Source organism: Triturus cristatus, chromosome 11, assembly GCF_964204655.1.
Source record: "Triturus cristatus chromosome 11, aTriCri1.1, whole genome shotgun sequence".
Taxonomy (NCBI): Eukaryota; Metazoa; Chordata; class Amphibia; order Caudata; family Salamandridae; genus Triturus; species Triturus cristatus.
Window position 1 is genome coordinate 492,914,464 of NC_140594.1, and position 17,067 is coordinate 492,931,530.

Here is a 17,067-nt window from a genome sequence, read left to right on the forward strand (position 1 = left end):
GGAGCAAATGATTCAGTGCAGAACACAATCTCTTGTCTGTTTATGCTGAATTTGGTTTACTAGATGTGATAATTTAAACAGTATATTGAGAACAACATTTGCATAACAGTTGACACCTGAACTGTTTTCCAAATGGTAACCTGGAATATCTCTGTCATTTTCCAGTTTTCTCTTCTCAAGAGCTTCTAGCTTGTCCTTGTGTGTTTTTTTCATCAGCATCTGTGCACTCTTGTAATGTTGTACTTTAGAAAAATTATTTGTTTCTCATATACAGGGTATTGGCCTAAATGAGGAGCATAAATGAGGAGCTTCTTAACTGATTATACTCTCTTACACAGCTTCTAGCAGCACTAATTGTCTTATCATCAAAATGAATCAAAAACAAACCGGACAATGTATTGACTCATGACAATGCTACATATGATGTTCCTTCTTTGAATATGGTACTTCCAATATTAACAAATGCTGCATCTACACTTTTACCTTGTGATTTATAGACAGTTACAGCATACCCTAGAAAGAGTGGGAACTGTTGGCGCCGTACATATAAGTCTTTCACAAGCAAAAAACGTATACTACATCGGCCAATCTGCTTCACGCCATTAATCTGATCAGATTTTATGGCCAAGGATTCAACTTCATCTCTATTTGGAAAATTAACAAAAATCAATAACTCTACCCATTGCACCATTTACTAACACTTCTTTATTTTCTAACCCTTCTTCAACATTTAAATTACACTGTAAACTTTTTCAACTGTTTTTGCACACGTCTAAATGCTTTTCTAATCCTGCAGTCCTGGATACAGACTTCTCCAAAGTATCTAATATTGCTTGTAGTTTTTTGTGAGCAGTATTGTCACTCCATGATGTTCCATTTTATCAACAGCTGTAATTTCCAAAATCTCTTCTTTCTTCAGTTTTAGTGATAGTTTGTTGAAGTTGGAGCACTCTTGCAGTCTAGGCATTAAACAGACTATGGATTTCTGTTCTTCAATGAAATTGTACATTAGTTATGCTGCAGTAATGTTGGATGGAAGTAGTTTCTTCATAAGTCGACTTTCTAAAGCACGTTTTCCTTCATTTGTTAGAAATCCTACTATAATGTCCTAGAGTAAATTTCCATAATCCACATCAGATGCTTGCCAGATATTTTTCACTAGTTCCAAAGTGTTACCAAATATTTACATTGCCAATACTCCCCAGAGAATTTCTTGTTTCATTTTGGACAAGTGTTATGAAAACAGGTTGTCCTTTTACAGTGGTAAGTTGCAGTAGGTCACTAAATACAATCAAATGCTTTCCTCCACAGAGCACATTGTAGTTTGTTCTTAAAATCTGCTGCTTTCTTGAGTGTATAAAAGCAAGCATTAGGTTGGATACCAGGCTAACATCATCAATAAATAAAATCTTCAGTTTCTTCAATACTCTTGATACCTCATGGCAAGCTTCAACAGATAATTTTTAGAATTCCAGTTTATTGTCTTGTTCAACAGGTAGCATTAGTAGGCGACGTAAAGTAATTCCTTAATGTTATTTGCAGCTAATCTTGTTGGTGCTCTTACTACACAAGATAAATTTGATTCAGAACTTCAATTAGAAAGCTTTTTCTAGTGCCAGTTTAACCACTGACGTATAATAATATCGATTATATAAAGGACATTCACATTGTTTCTTTTCGTGCAGAAATCCATGCCCTATTTTACCTTTAACTTTGTTTAAAATGTATTTCTGTTCATCATTCAGTTGTTCAACTAACTGTTCAAAATAAAGAATTTCCTCTCTTACTTGCTGCATTGCACTTTCCACCTCATTCATAGCTATGGCTGCTTCATTTTGAATAATTGGTTCTCCAAGAGGATCTTGAGTCAGGTGTCCAGAACTTTGGCTGCTTTGGAAACTCTCCTTTGGTATTTCAGCAGCAATGGTTTCTTCCTGTTCAATCTCATCTTTCAACATTTGCAAGTAGGTTGGAAAGACTGCACACTCAATACTGTCTTTCACAGCATTAAAAGAGTCTTCATATCAATCATAATGGCCAAGTAAATCTGATTCAGCACACCATGGCTTGAATAATTGCAAAAGTGCCAAGCAGAAAAAATCTTTTCTCTCTGGAGTTAGGCAACTAAGCTTTTGGTGGTTAATTAGATTTCCTTTGTTGTGTCTCACCAAGCAACCATCACATCCAAGTTACTGCATAACTTTCTTCTTCTATGTTTTCAATTGCATAAGTTCTATATGTGTAATATTGAAGTACTTCACAGAGACACATGTTTTGAAGAAGTGGACTTCTTCTTGGGTAGTATGTATTGAACATTTCCATTTTCAGACGATTTCTACTTTCTGGTTCGAATTCTACGGAATACTGTATTTCTGGGAAAGACTTTAGTACTCTATTTTGACTGCTTGCAAAACCTTGACTTACCCATATAATTCCTCTTGACATTAAGAACAAACTAGTCAAGCTCAAGTGGTCTGAACACTCATAGGAACCAATTTCTATTTGGAAAAGCATCCTCAAGCTGAAACTGTTCAATTTCATGGTAAGACTCTTCTCTGCAGAAATCTCCTCCCACATCTCTTTCATTTCTATTTTCTCTGATTTTGTTATATATGAAGTCACATACTGAACAACAAAGAAGGAGTTGTCTGCAACAAATTGTAAATCTATATTTGCATTCCATATCTTCAAAATAACAGGGTTGTAGTCATTAATATACTTTGAAGCCTCCTTTCTTGGAGATTGTATGTATTTTCTGGTGATTTCCATGTAGTGTATGTAAGACTGCAGACAAAAGGCAGTTTCTCTTCCTTGTGAAATGATAGGTTGTGGGAATCCAAAATTACATCTCGTATAAAAGTTTTTTTGGCATCTGTATTTTCATCGACAGTATTTCCCACATCTGTGAGTTTGGAAGAATAGAACCTGCTGTCTCAAGCCCTTTTCACCATCATCTTTTGGGATTGCACATGTCACATACTGTTCTATGAAAGACAAGACAGATTCATCACTGTCTGTCCCAAATTTCAGTGCATCTTTTACCCATAACAGCATGTGAATCTTAGGCGCACCTCTTGCTTGGTACTCTTAATACCAAATGCAATCAGTTACTTCACCCAGAGAAGGTTTACTTTTGTTACAGATGAAAGACATCATGACTATAAACCTATGGTTGAAATATCTGCAAACATTTGCAGGATCCAATGAGCAAAGTTCTTTACCTGTCTTCACTTTGGTGTCCTTTATGTTTCAGTTTACTTCTCGCAAGAATTCAAGCAGATCATCCCATGAATACTGAGCACAACTGAGTGTCAGAAACCAAGTAGGATCTCCTAGGTTTTTCAACATGCAGTTCAGCTCACCATGACAATATCAATACTTAATCAAGTTGCATTCAAGATTTTTGTCTTTTCCTTGTACTTTGTCAACAAATTCCCTTGCTATGAGATTTTACAGATTCACTCCTGTTTTTAGAATGTGATTTACTGCATAAAATAAGCCTGACAAATCGCTCTCAAATAGTAGATGAAATATATAGGGAATACACTGGCGAAATCTAGGATCTTCTGAATATAGTCTAGTGGATCTGTACTTGGCTGCTGGCATTTGTATAGGCTGGTCATCATATCTACCACCTACTCCAGAAGGAAAAAGATATAGAAAACCGCGAGCTTCTTAACTTTTCTCCCATACACTCAAGGGAGCTCCTTTTTCTTCTTTCATTTGAAAGAGATCAATAGCATCACCAATAATCTCTTTAGAATGCAGAGGATGAATACTGCAGTATTCATACATTTCTTCTGATCTGGATCGATCCACCTTTTCAATCTGACCTCTTCATGATGTGTCATACTGCAAATGTGTAATATTTTGAATATCTATATTTTAATAATAAATATTAATTTGCACCAGATATAATTTTGTTTTTTTTACCTTTCTAACTTCCACTTACTCTTGCCATATTTTTCTGCTCTTAGTAGAAACACCATCGACTAGAATAATAAGTGCTTCTTCCAAATCTGTCTGCACCCCTACAGTTTCAATATTCTGCTAGAAATCTAATGGCAAGTACACAAATCTACCTTTAAGTCCATTCTGTAACTCTCTTGGAGGTAACTTCCTTCTCTTTGGCTCCATACAAACTATAACTCGGAATGGACGTATACATTTTATTAGAATTGATTCGCAAACATTTAAATCTTTAAGTTCTTTTGGGATTGGAACTAATTCTTGTTGTGGACTGCTCTAGATGGCGTTTTATTATCCTCCAACTTATCAGAACAGTACTTACATTAAAGCGTTCCTTTGCAAATAAATAAGAAGCAAAATCTTGCCACTTATCTCTGTCATCTTCTTTTTGAAAATACACTAACATAACGAGTTTGACTTTTGTAGTGAGTGCGTAAACAATATATCCAAACAGTGCGGTTCTCTGAACAGGCTGTGTTAAACTTTGAAATCTCTTCCCGAAAATTCTCAACAGTAATACTTGTATCCTGTTCTTCTACACCTGCAGATACTATGTCCTCATTTTCCATACACTCCTATTCAGGACCAAAGAAACAAAACTGAACATCATCACAGACATTTTCTACCTCAGCTACTGTACCATACACAAGGGCTCTATCAATTTCTCCTAACCATAGTGCAGGAGCTTTGACATAGTAAAGCCTCCTAACTAAAGTTTGCGGCTTTGAGTGGTGTACACCTAACATTCTGAAGTGATGAAATGTGCTTTGGCACACTTTTTTTCAAAGACATGCTAGTGAGTGTCCCTGTAAATTAGTATAGATCCTTACTTTGCATGGATCTAATCATTGCAACATACCTATTTTCAGCTTCAGACTTCTGCAGGAAAACATATGCAGGACATTTCTAAATATATCAATAGATTCCTGCCAAACACTACAAATACTGATACAATTCCATTTATATGCAGTGGCCTGTCTACCCCTTCCCTGTACCTCTTCAGCTATCACTTCCTATACATTTCTAGGTACCATCACCTCTTTTGGAATAAAACTACCATCCTTCATCTCCTAAGATTGTCCAGATTCTTCAACTGCATGCACTAATGTGTTCTCTTGGAAGTAACCTCCTTCATTAAAGAGAGGCTGAGTACTGGCAGTATGTGTCCATTCACCACTGAAAACTTTGCAGAAGTTACTTCTATTGATAAGTCTTTTTGTTTGCCTTCTTTTTCTCATAGACAACACAATTTTATCCAGTGTCCTCATTCTGATTAGAATCAAAATAAATAGCTTCCTTTGGAGAGCAAAAGCCTTATCAATTACAGCCTCATCTCTTTCCTTTTGTCTGACTGCTTCTCTTCTTCTTTTACAGTTTTTTATAGTTACTCTACTGCGGAACATTCTAACTCTGATTTCCTTAAACTGCTTCACACTTCTGGTCAAAGTCTCTACCTGTTAGCATGATTTTTGACTCTTCATGTCATGTACTTTTTCTCCTTCCTTATTTGATCTCAAACTTTGTTTTCTCTTTATTCAATTTCGCTGACTTTCCAGCTGTGCGCAAACTATTTTAAGAAATGTATTGGTTCTTTTACCAGCAGCTATTTTCTATTTTACTACTTTCTCCACATTTTGCCCCTTTTGTCAGTTGTAAGGAGATAGTATCCTTTCCTCTGTTTCTTTCTTCTCTCACTTTTTGATGGCTTTGTAGCTGTCTGTCCTGAACTAGAAAATGATGCCTGAAAAAAAGAAAAATAAGAACATTTACCTTTTCAAAATCAGTCACAAAGGTAACCCGAACTCTATCTGCAATAGAGGATAAAAAGACCCTAGCTAACAGATCCCATGGCTGGATGGTCTTACACACCTACAATAAATTAACACCTCAACCCTACCTGAAAGTGGGCTTGAAAATTATTATAAAGGAAAAATTCCTCAGATTAAGACTGGGGGCAGGCCCCTTCAATCAATTCCTGCCTCCCTGGGAGAGAAAAGACGAAAACGAGCAATGCCGGCTATGCAGTAATGGTACAGAAGATGCAATCCATATTATATGTATTTGCAAGAAATTAAAAGACATCAGGTGTACCCTTTTAAAACCCGTCTTCATAAAATATGGTGTCAGATCATGCAGACAAGCATTAATGCTGTGTTTTAACCCAGATCGGGTACAGCTTAATTGTAGACTGATTAAATTCCTTGACATTACCGCAAAGAGACTAAAAAACCTGGATTGCCTCAACAATTGTATTGTCTGTGAGAAATAAGTTTTTGTATATAGTGATTTTATTATGGAACGAGCGGAATTTTATTGTTGTATATGCAACGGTTTTAATTAATCATGCATAATAAATAAATACCAAATACCAAATACCTTTTCATTATGTACTATAAAATTACATATTTTAAGTATTTAATTACCAACAAAAACAGTTGTATTGTTATAAAATAACTAACATTACTCTATTAATGTTCATGTTTATGTTTCTGTACCTTAGACTGTGTCAGTGTATGTATTAGTCTCTCACTGGGTATACTACCATATCCATTGCTGTGTTCCTGTGTTTCTACCCATGTTTAAAAGACTACTTATATGGATGGGTGACTAGGAGAGTCAGTACTTGAGTACATATCTGAGAGACTGGATCAGATCCTCTCTGGGTGTCTCACTGGATGAGTAACAAACTATGTCGCTATCTGACTGGTTCTCTTAGTTACTCAGTTACTTTGTCAATGTGTATCTAAGTGGCTTTATGGATTGCTTACTGGCTGCCTTAGTGAGTGTTAGTGTATGAAACCGTTTCTGAAACTGACTGTGTAATTGAGGGATACATAACTGCTATGTGGATGTGAGAGTGAATCTGTAAGTGCCTTTGTCACTGTCTGACAGCATGTGTGAGTGCCTGTATACAATTGTCAATAGCTATGTAAGTCGCACTATGAGTAGGACAATGAACGTAAACATGGGTTTAAGACTTGATGCAGGGATTCTGCATGCCATATCGAGCTGGCAGTGAGAGTGCACAGACAGAGTTCTGCAGTAGTAGGCCTGACCCATGTTGGAAGGACTATTTATCTGAATGGAAGTCTATGCTGTCTTAGTACTTGGCTACATATCTGAGTTAGTGTACGAGTCCACCTGTAGTACTTTCATCAGATGTTTAAGTAAGTGTGCTGGTAATTGACGGTCTGTTTTATGACTCTGTAAATGTTCATGTAAGTGTCTGCACAAATACCTCAGTGCTTCTGTTTTGGAATAGAGGGTTATGTCAGTGTATGTGTCATTGTGTTTGATACTGCTGCATACACAAGTAGTCTGGGCGAGTCAGAGTCTCTATGCTTTTGTGAACATATATTTCAGTTGCATTATGGGTGGTATACTCTCTGTAGTACTTGGCATAGGGGTCTGCAAGTGCACGAGTAACTTATTGAAACTCAAAAGGACATCCCTCATCTTTATACCACAAAGCACCGTGTTTTATGGCATACCTACAGCTCATCTCAGAGGTGAGTTATGTACACTAAAACATGCGTTTAAGACTTGGGCTTTACATGCCAGGTTGAGGTACAAGTGATAGGGCAGAGACAGGCTCTGCACTAGTAGGCCTGACACATGTATAAAGGACTATTTGTCTGAATGGATGACTAGGTTGTATACGTACGTGGCTGCATATCTGAGTGAGTGTATGTGTCCACCTATAGAACTGCATCAGATGTTCAAGTAAGTGTGCTGGTATATAACTGTTTTACTACATATACGGCTCTCTAAATGTGTATGTAAGTGGCTGAACAAATACATCAGCACTTGTGTTAAAGAATAAAGGGGTATGCAAGTGTGTCTGCAACTGCCTTTGGAACTTCTGGATACATAAGTATTATCTGAGTATTTGAGTGAATGTACAATTCCATCTGTCTGACTGGGTGAGTAAGGGTCTCTATGCTTTTGAAAACATGTATGTCAGTTGCATTATGGGTGGTATACTCTATGTAGTACTTGGCACAGGGATCTGCAAGTGCACTGTAGCTTATTGAAACTGAAAAGAACATCTCTAAACTTTTAAGCACAAAGTACTGTGCTCTATGGCTTTTCCTAAAGCTTATCACATGGGTGAGCTATGTATACAAACACATGGATTTAAGGTTTGATGAAGGGCTCTTACATACCAACTTGAGCTACAAGGGAGAGCACAGAGACATGCTCTGCACTTGTAGGCCTGACCTATTGTTAAAGGACCATTTGTCTGAAGGGATGAGTAGGTTGTGCCAGTACTTGCCTACATATAAGAGTGAGTGTAATAGTCCATTGCAGCAGTGCCATGAGATATTTAATTAAGTGCGTCAGTACATGGCTATCTGCTTTTGTAAGTCTATGGCTCTCTAAATGGGTATATAAGTGACTGCACAAATACTGCAGTGCCTTTGTTATGGAATTGAAAGGTATGTAACTGTGTCTGTAACTTATTTTAATACTGCTACATGCACAAGTAGTTTCTGAATATGTGAGTGAATGTGTAGGTCCCTATGTGGCTGTCTGACTGAGTGAGTGAAAGTCTCTATCCTTTTCTGAACATGTATTTCAGTTGCATTATGAAGGTATACTCTATGTAGTACTAGGTATAGGGGTCTGCAAGTGCATGAGTAAGTTACTGAAGCTCCAAAGGACATCTCCCATCTTTTAAGTACAAAGTGCTGTGCTTTTTGGCATACATAAAGCGTGTCTCAGGGGTCAGCTATATGTACTAAAACATGGGTTTAAGACTTGATGAAGGTCTTTGCGTGACAAGTCAAACTAGCAGTGATAGTGTACAGACAGTCTCTGCACTAGTAGGCCTGGCCCTTGTTTAAAGGATTATTTGTCTGAATGGATGACTAGGTTGTGTCAGTACTTGGCTACATATCTGAGTGAGTGTAGGTATCCCCCTGTAGCAGTGCCTTGAGATGTTTAAGTAAGTGTGCCTATAAATGACTCTCTGTTTCACCAATTCTAAGGCTCTGTAAATGTGTACATAAGTGCCTCAACAAACACATCAGGACTTGTGTTAGGGCATAGATGGGCATGTAACTGTGTCTGCAACTGCCTGTGGAACTACTTGATATATAAGTGTAGTGAAGATCGTTATGTACATATGTACAATGCTAAGTTAGCATAACTGCGTTAGATGTTAGAAAGCCATCTTGCCGCTTTTGCTGCTTTTGCACACGACACTGTAGTCACATGGTATTAAATTGAGAAATGCTTACTCGACTTTGCTTCACATGAGAACTGTCTGTTGTTAACATCCCAAACAGTGAGCAGCGACCTTGGTCTGTACACAGTGTGAAAGAAACAGTCTGGGTCGCTAGACGGTGCATGTTGTTGAGTTCAGGTTGATCGGCCCACTAGTTTAGCTATAACACGCACGCAGCTTCAAATACCTGAAAGTCGAGCGCTTTTAATATTGCAGTGTTACATGTTTTCAATACATTCGGAAGAAGAGCGTTCCTAGGAGCAGAGCATAGCTGATCGAGTGATGTGAACTCTCTGAGCTGATCTTTACGGTATGGGGTTCCCCATTCAAGCCTAGAGACCTTTTATTAGTCTAATAATACTATTAGTGTGTTAGAGAAAGGAAGGTGGCTTAGATCCACTGTCATTTTAGTATGATTGTTCCTTTCATTTTCTATGGTATTGTAACTATGCTGATGGTTTTGATTTTAATCGTTTGTCTGCTTATGTTAGCCAAACTGCTGCATCTTAGGACACGAGGTTTATATAATAAACTCTTTAAACTTTTACCGTGTCTCTGTTTATTCTGTTGTGGACTGGTACGAGAATAATTACAAAAAGGTATTCCTGATTCCCACCATTCCTGAGAAATATACTAAGTCGCTTGTTCTGGGTTGTCTATACATTGGGACCGCCGAGCTAAACCTCGGATAACGAATGGGACACTGATGCTGGCCGGATAAGGGGTTCTGGGTTCTGAGGTGAGTTTTTGGTACACCGCAACTCACTGAGGGCCTGGGTTCCTGCGCATAGTTCTGCGCATAAGCAGAATCCCTGCAACATAAGTACTTTCTGAGTATGTAAGTGAATGTATAAGTCCCTCTGTCACTGTCTGACTGGGTGATTGAGAGTCTCTATGCTTTTGAGAAAATGTATGTCAGTTCCATTGTGGGTGGTGTACTCAATGTAGTACTTAGCGGATGGATGTGCAGGTGCACGAGTAACTAATTGAAACTCAAAAGAACATCTCTTATCTTTTAAGCACAATGCATTGTGCTTTATCGCATTCATACTGATTATTTCAGAGGTGAGTGATGTATACTAAAACATGGGCTTAAGACTTGATGAAGGGCTTCTTCATGCCAAGTCTAGCTGGCAGTGAGAGTACACATACAGGCTCTGCACTACTCGGCGTTACCCATCTTTACAGGCCTGCAAAATTTCAGATCCAGATTTTGTCATCAATCAAAGGCAATTTGACATCATAGCACTACAGGAAACTTGGTTGACAGACCCTCCACATTTTCAAGGCTATTTGCACTTTTTTACCCCAGCACTCAAGGTCGCAAATTTCGGACATCTCCAGGGAGGCCTTACAATGTACATTTAAAATACAAGCACATCAATAGCCCACACAGTCGGGCCAACATCTCCAGTAACCATAGTAATACATTTACTAACCTCATCAATAACATCAGGGGAAAAGAGTACTAATATCATATTAATAAATGCTTATCTCCACCCTAAAAGTAAAATCAAGGCGGTAAAGACACTCTGCGAGTTCTTCGAGGCATGTAAAAGTGGAAAGGCAGCAACAGACATCATTCTCACTGGGGATTTAAATCTCAATGTAATGGGCTCCTCTACAGGTGATGAAATATTTATTCAAAACTCAATTTGGAATATTCCCTCACAAGAAAAAAATCCCAGTAGGCCGCCCAACTAAAACTGGCAAGCGCTTATTGGAGGACCTCGAACAATTCAATCTTAGAGCAATCAATGGTAGAGCAGCCGGCGATAACCCTCCTGCAGTCACTCATTACTCATCAACAGTAAATTCTATATTAGACTATACTTTTGTCTCCTTCTCTCTATTCCACCAAATCTTTTAATTTTTAGCTGAGCAATAAGGCTGACAGTGATATTTCCCTCAAGAACTTACGTTTCAAACAAACAAGCCCACATTTGATAGGAAACGGTCCCCTCAAGGTTCAGACTTTACAACAAACTACAGAAGAATCAAATTTGCACAAGCAGCAGATGGGTGTATGTTGCAAAACGCAACAATCTACTTTGAGTCACGGGTTGGATTGAGCGAAACTGAGAAGTGGGAGAACTTCACCACAACAATGGCAACCTACACCATAACAATCAAATCAAGGGCATCACAGAGTTATAGTAGTATGCTGCATATATGAAAATAACATAAAAAAGGAATTAAACTTATTAAAAACTTAAACTGTCATAAAATGAGACTTCTTAAATATAATCCAAATGACAAATTGATCCTAGCACTGCTACAAGAGCAAAAGATACAGTTAAGGAGACAAAAATGGGAAACTGATAGATCCACAGAGGACGAAATCTGGGCAAAACTACACGCCGATACCAAAAAGAATATGGGGAACAATCAACCGCTTCATCCATCCCTCACATGAGGAGATTTCATCGAATATCTCAGAGAAAGACTGAGCAAGTTACCTTAGGGCCCATTTCCATCAGCAAATCAAATCCCTAGCTACAGAACAAGACACCGAATTTCTCCCAGAAGATGAGCCCCAGGAGATCTATCGGGCGGAAGGCAGAACTTCAGGACCAGAAATATTGCAGGGGAACCTACCAGTAGAAATAAAATCAGGACAATCAAGCGGCAAATAGGAAAGGGAAGGAGAGAGGGGGACACAGGCCCCAATGGAATCTCACCAGTTCTGTATAAACAGGACATAAACCTCTGGGCCAAGGCCCTCAAACCACTCTTTAGCGAAATAAGGATTTTGGGCATACTGCCACGTTCCTGGAGAGGCTCGATAATTTCCCCAAGTCGGGCGATAAGTCCTTGCCCAAAAACTATCAACTAGTTGCACTTCAGGATAACGAAGCAACTTTTTTTGCAGGAACCCTATTAGAAGAGCTTCAGGCTAAGGCCAACGAGAAATCACTTATTCCCCTAAACCAGACCGGCCTCTCAAAATCTGTCAGAACGACCACAAATATTTTAACAATGGCGATTTTAATCGACAAGGCTGAGTCAACAAAAATACCGTTACACCTATGTCTTATTAACTACAGGGCCGCTTTCGACAATGTAAATCGCAACAATCTTTGGGTTGAGTTGGCAAGCTGGGGTATACCACAGATGTTGTTAAACCTGATAATAAATCGGCAAATAGATTCATGGGTCCAGATAAAGCTGGGAGATGGCTCCTTCCTGTCAAGGCGTATACCGACTAAGAAGGGGCTCAAACAAGGATGCGTTTTAGACCCGACCCTATTTAATCTGTTTTTAGCAGATCTTGTTCCGGCACTAAATGCCTGCAACTCACATGCAACAAGGCTAGGTGGCCTATTATTACCATGCCTCCTCTATGCGGATGACATAGTCTTGATCAGTCATACACAGGTAGGTCTACAACATCTTCTTACCTACACGCAGAAATATTATGAAGCAAATGGCCTAATTATCAACCTGGAAAAAACAAGGACTATGATGATCAAGAAAAACTTAGAGAAGCCCCCAACCTTGTTCTGGGGCAGCACACATATTGAATCAACATTGGAATAAAAATATCTAGGCGTGGTTGTCAATAAAGGGGGCCAGTTTACTGCTCAGACAAATTGCATCCGACGTAAAGGCCTCGCCCTGGCAGTATCGTTAAAGGACCTTAATTCCAAACTGAGTGGCTAGTCGATAAAGCCATTGACTCAGGTGGTACGTGCAAACTCATTCCAAAAATTACATATGGCTGTGAAGCACAGAGGGATAGGGATTCGAAAGCATTAGACAACACAATTACAACAGTTTACAGGATTATTCTCGGCCTGCCCAAATCACCTCACCCGCACAGATCAGGCTGGAATTTGGCATACAGAAACAGACCCTGGCTAGGGGTCTGAGGGGACATATATGATTGCCTGGGATAAAATCAGGAAATCCGCATCAGGGACTCTCAATCAATATCTATGGCAAGAATTCCAACTACAGGCAGCATCACCCGCTTCAAAGTATCTCAACAATAGCCTGATCAACACGGAGTTAAATCAGCTTTAGTACACACCTACCAGCAAAACTGGTATGGAAAACTGTCAAGCATCTGTTGTGGATCAAGGACAAGGCTTCTCTCTCCGAAAGGGCTCATGGTTGGATGACTGTAAGTACTTACATAGCCCCGGCTGCTCAGAATTATTTTGATTTAGGGTACGCTAAAGCCATTAAAATTTAGTTTTCGATGTATCAATTAGGACTTTTATCTTGTATTCAGCACCTCCCTCACTGGCTCAGGGAGAAAGCGGGCTCCAACTGCCGCTTATTTGGCACAGCACAAGAAGATCTGCTGCATCTCCTATGCTCACGGAAAGAACTCTTGGAAGACAGGGGAAAACTATTAAAACCTTATTTTAACTGACGAGGGTCATGCACTATGAGAAAAGCAGTGTTGGCCCTTTTTGCACCCAGAGATCCACAGTTGAACTGTTGTCTGGTGAAGTTTCTGAGACAGGTGGAAAAAAAATGCCAGAGTAATGGAGTGGTGGAATAGACAACGTAGCCACCTCTAACTAAAGTGAAGTATCAATTGAATGTTTTATTAGAGGTATTTCTTAGGACTCGGATTCCGAAAAGGACCATTTTTTTAGGCGATATGAACGTGCAGTGTAATCGTATAACTATGTGTATTAAAGATTTTATTAATTAATTTTTTGAATTGCAATGGTTTTTGGTAACATTGCAAATAACTTAAACCTAAACCATATTTACAGGAGTATTTGTCTAAATAGATGACTAGGTTGTGTCACTACTTGGCTACATATCAGAGTGAGTGTAGGAGTACATTCTAGCTGTGTCATGAGATGTTTAAGTAAGTGTGTCAGTATGTTACTATCATTTTTAGTGAGTCTTTGGCTCTCTAAATGAGCATGTAAGTGGCTGAACGAATACTTCAGTGCCTCTGTTAGGATATAGAGGGGTATGTAAGTGTGTCTGGCACTGCTTTTGATACTGCTGTATCCATAGGTACTTCATTAATATGTGAGTGAATGTGTAAGTCTCTCTGTTGCTGTCTGACTGAGTGAGTGAGTCTCTATGCTTTGGAAACATGTATGTCAGTTGTATTATGGGTGGTATGCTCTATGTAGTGCTTGGCATAGGAGTCTGCATGAGTGACTTACAAAAACTCCAAAGGACATCTCTCAATCTTTTAAGCACAAAGCACTGTGCTTTATGGCAGATCTACAGCATATCTCAGAGGTGAGTATGTGTACTAAAACATGGATTTAAGACTTGACAAACAGCTTTTGCATGTGAAGTGAAGCTAGCAGTGAGAGTTCACAGGCAGAGTCTGCACTAGTAGGCCTGACCCATGTTTAAAGGAGTATTTTTCTGTATGGATGACAAGGTTGTGTCTTTACTTGCTGTTAGAAATGGGATTTCTGGTATGCTAGGGCAAGGGCCAAACCAGGCAAAAATCTCCACTCTAGTCAGGATAAGGGAGTTACACATCTAAAATAACCCCTGCTCACCCCCTTGGTAGCTTGGCATGAGCAGCCAGGCTTATCTTAGAGGCAGTGTGTAAAGCATTTGCACATAACCAACAGTAATACAGTGTACGCACTACAAAAGGACACCACACCAGTTTAGGAAAATATCCAATATTTTTATATAATTATAACAAGACCCAAAAATGATTTTAAAAAATCCACCATACTATACTTAAAAGTTCACAGTTCACAAATACGCTGATTAAAAAGAGTTCCTTGTGTGGATAGCTCCATCCGGGCTACCACGGCATCGTGAGCACACAAATCCAAAACAGTTCTGGCTGGCCACAGCATCGCAGGCCAGCTACGGTGTCGGGAAGACCCGCAAACAGTACCTTTTGAAAATGCAGGGCACTGGTGACCTCTGGGTCGAGTCTCTGAGGACACGGCGTCTGCAGGCGTCGGTTCCGGAGGTCGGTGCTTGAGTCGTCGGGCCCTTGAAGTTACTCACCTTGCAGGTGGAGCACCTCTTTGATGGAATGAGGAGCGCTGGCGCCGGCAGGCGTTGGGTGCTGTGGTGTGAAGCGCAGCGGTGCGGCGTGCGGTGCCCCCAGGTCGCGTTGCGAGCAGCGGCTTGGTGACGGCGTCAGATGGTGTCGTTGGTGAGACCAGGGTCGTGGTGCGAGATGAAGGCAGTGCTCTCCACGGTGCTAGCAGGTCACGGTGCAAGCAGCATCGTCGTCGTTGCTGAAATGCTGTCGTCGGCGGACGAACAGGAGTCGATGGTGCTGGTGTTGGTGGGCCAAGGCTGCGGTGTGGGATGAGGGCAGTCCGTCGAGTAACTTACAAGTGCTGCCCCGCACTACTGTGCAAGCAGCAGCGTTGGTCTCATTGGGCAGTGGCGGCATCAGGAAGGCCAAGGAGTCCTCGTGAAGCAAGGCGGTGCAGAGTGTGGTGCCCACAGGTCGCGGTGCGAGCAGCGGCTCAGTGACGGCATCAACAGGTGTCGTCAGTGAGACCAGGGTCATGGTGCGGCATTGCAGCGGTGCTCTCTGTGGTGCCAAAGCTTTGGCGTGAAGCGAGGCGGTGCAGAGTGCGGTGCCCACAGGTCACAGTGCAAGCAGCGGCTCAGTGGCAGCATCAACAGGTGTCATCGGCGAGACCAGGGTTGCGGTGCGGCGTTGTGGCAGTGCCCTCTGTGGTGCAAAAACTTTGGCGTGAAGCGAGGCGGTGCAGAGTGCGGTGCCCACAGGTCGCAGTGCAAGCAGCAGCTCGGTGACGGTGTCAACAGGCGTCGTCGGCGAGACCAGGGTTGCGGTGCGGCGTTGTGGCAGTGCCCTCTGCGGTGCAAAAACTTTGGCGTGAAGCGAGGCGGTGCAGAGTGCGGTGCCCACAGGTCGCAGTGCAAGCAGCAGCTCGGTGACGGCGTCAACAGGCGTCGTCTGTGAGACCAGGTTTGCGGTGCGGCATTGCGGCAGTGCCCTCTGCGGTGCCTTCAGGTCACGGAGTTGGCAGCAGTATCGTAGACATCGTCGAGTGGATGTTCTTCGGGTTGCAGCACAAAACACACAGTCCCCAGTGCTGCGGGTCGAAGAACAGGGGGCAGGCTCTACCTCAAGCCCTTGGAGTGACTCACAAATTAGGTTGCAGAAAGTCCAGTCCAGGCCTTTCACTGTCCAAGACAGAAGCAGCCACTGCAGGTCAGCCCAGCAAAGTACCCAGCAAAGCAGACTGAGCAAGAAAATACCTATTTTCTAAAAGTGGTATTTTCAAACACAGAATGTAAAAATCACCCTCACTAAAAGATGCATCTTTAGATTCTGAGTTCAGGCATACTAAATTCTATTTTCTTGCCGAATTCCCTGGGCCAGTTAAGTTTATAAGATGTTATAAACAAACCTCCCATTCTATCCTATGGGGAAGTGGTAGCCTTGCAATAGTGAAAAACGAAATGGGCTGTAATTTACTATTAGGACATGCCACACACACCATGGCATGTCCTACCTTTCACATACATTTCACCCTGCCCACAGGGGTGCCTTGGGCCTACCGGAGGGATGTCTGACATGTAAGAAAAGGGAAGGTTAGGGACCAGCCAGTGTGTGCACTGGCCAAGTCAACATGGCAGTTACACTGCGCACAGACTCTGTAATGGCAGGTCTGAGTTACCCTTTTCAGGGCTACTCACGGGAGTGGCACAACCAGTGCTGCAGGCCCCCGAGTAGCATTTGATTCCCCGGCCCTGGCACACGCAGTGCACTTCACTAGGGGCTAACAGGTAAATCAAATATCCAATCATGGAAACACCAATCCATAACACCATTTATCCCTCAACAATGAGAGGAGATCCCTCTGACAGACAGAACGAAACTGGAAACAGCACCCATCAGCAGCCCATCTAAAATCTCTCCGCCAGGC